Source organism: Micromys minutus (genome assembly GCF_963924665.1).
Source record: "Micromys minutus genome assembly, chromosome: 10".
NCBI lineage: Eukaryota > Metazoa > Chordata > Mammalia > Rodentia > Muridae > Micromys > Micromys minutus.
In genome coordinates this window covers 24,429,353-24,431,701 of record NC_137979.1, presented here as the reverse complement: position 1 = coordinate 24,431,701, position 2,349 = coordinate 24,429,353, and positions in this window count along the sequence as shown.

The window sequence follows — 2,349 nt, the reverse complement described above, 5'->3', positions numbered from 1 at the left end:
TAAGAATGAAAATGTGCTGGGTGTAGTGGTACACACCTTTAATCCCAGCACTTAGATCCTGGTGAGTTCAAGGCCAGCCTGGACAGCCAAGGCTTGTTACTCTAAGGGGAACATGAAGTAGAGCTTCATACAAATATATACAGAAGCCTATTCATGATAGTCTCAAAGTAGAAATCACAGAATGCCCATTAAATGGACCATAAATAAAATACTTAGACAATTTAAAAAACTGAAGAAAAAAAAAAAAAAACCCACTGGCAGACACAATGCCACACACCTTTAATTCCAGCATCTGGGAAGCAGAGGAAGACAGTCTCTGTGAATTCAAGGCCAGCCTGCACTACATAGGGAGCTTAAGGGCAGCCAGGGTTACACACTGAAAACAGACACGGCACGGATGAACCTTAAAATGATGTAAATAGACACGTCACATATGACATTTGTGAAATGTCCATTATAGGCAAATCCGCAGGACAGAAAGATGAGTAGTTGCCAGGCCTGAGGAGAGGTGAAGGAAGACTGCTGGGAACAGGACATTTTGGGGGATAAATATGTTCTAAAATTGATGACGATAATGGTTCCACAACTCTAAACAGCCAACGACCAAATGTACACTTTAAATGGATGAACTGCACACTATGTAAATAATCTAAGTAAGAAGTCGCCCCCACTGCAATGTGTAGAATGAAGCTGCTGCAGAAAGGAAGGGCAGAAGCAGGGAAGGAGTCATGGAACAACGACAGAGGAGGGCCAGAGGCCATCTGGCCCTTCTACAAAGAGCGACAGTAGGAAGATGAGGTATCTGCAAGAGGGTATTTAAAAACCTTCTACGTATAAAGACTAACCCCACATGCACAGAAAGTGCCCTGAATAAAGTGCACCCAGCTGCCTGCCATGTCCTATCTACTGTCACTCATAAGCACTCCGGGCCCAAGGTGCTGAAGATCTGAGCAGCTCCAAGTGCTGGCTGGAGAGATGCTGGGAGACCACCACTGTAGGCAGTGTGTAAGGTTCTGGGTTGTCTGTGCTGTAAGAACCACAGGGCTGCTGTAGTGGGCATCTTTCCTGGTCAGCTCAAGGAGCTAAGTTTTGAATGCATACTGCCTACCTTCCATAAAATCCTCCCCTCATCTCTAGCAGGAGACTGACAAGTGCTCAAAGACCCATGGATGAGCCTAGATTGCTAGATAGAAAATGTCATAACAGAAACAGAAAGAAGGCTGGGTGTGTATGTGTGTGAACCCTGAGGAAACCATGTCAGGTGGGAACCACACGCATGTCTTCAACCCACTGGGAGAATTAGAGTCTGTCCACCATCTCACGACCACCTCAACAGAAAACATTCTACAGCCACAGCTTCAAGAATAAAATACCACTGAGAGATACCAACAGAGCCAGGATCTCTGTGCTGAACCATTTTACTTGCTTCATGGGGAAACCAAGGCTCAGGCCCACTGCGTAGAGACCTGGTTGGCATCCAGGTCTCTGTTCTCAGGCCCCCTTTCTTCTCACTCTACCAGAGCCTGCACCTCTAAGAACCTGACTGTGAGCTGTGAGCTACATGGGGCAAGAGAAACTTAGAACCTTGAAGGCCTTAGGCCTGAACTGGCAGAGAAATATGAAGTACCTTTTTCTAGGACCCTCGGGAGCCAAACCACGTTGGTTATGTGCTCCCATCTTTCTGGGGGTGGGATGGGGTTGTTAACCAAATGATACATATAATGCAGTTTTGTTCCAAGTTAGTTCGGAAGCCTCTACTTCTTTACTTACAGCACTGCTACACTGTCCACTCAGTGTAGGCAGCCACCGAGGGACACTGACCAGACACGTCAAGTTTTTATCATCTCCTGGGCACAGAACAATCCAGCCAGGTGAGGAGCTTGACATACCAAAAGGGAGTCAGCCTTACGCACTCACGTGAAACACCACTTTTAAGCCTGTAGAGCAATACAGTATTAGATACTACAAAGTAAAAGTCAGATGGGAAGCCAAATAATCTACTGCCTTTTCACGGTAAAATAATTTGAAAGGAGATTAAACTATTATCTTATTTGCTAGTTTTGAATAAGTCTTCAATGACAAGTTGACAAGTCAGAGATAGAAAGAATGAATTCTCAGGGTATCATTTCTAGAAAAGTGGTAATGAGCCAAAGCCTATCACAGATGAACAGCAGTTTCTTTCCAAGAGTGGCCACAAAGCAAGTTGAATTCAAGAACAACATATCATACAATTGGTATCATTCAAAAAAATGAGACTCCTTTCTTTGCCTTCTTCCAAAGTATATAATGTATATTTAACAACACAAAAGACACCACTTGAGCTTCCCCTCAGCCAAGAGGAGGAAAATC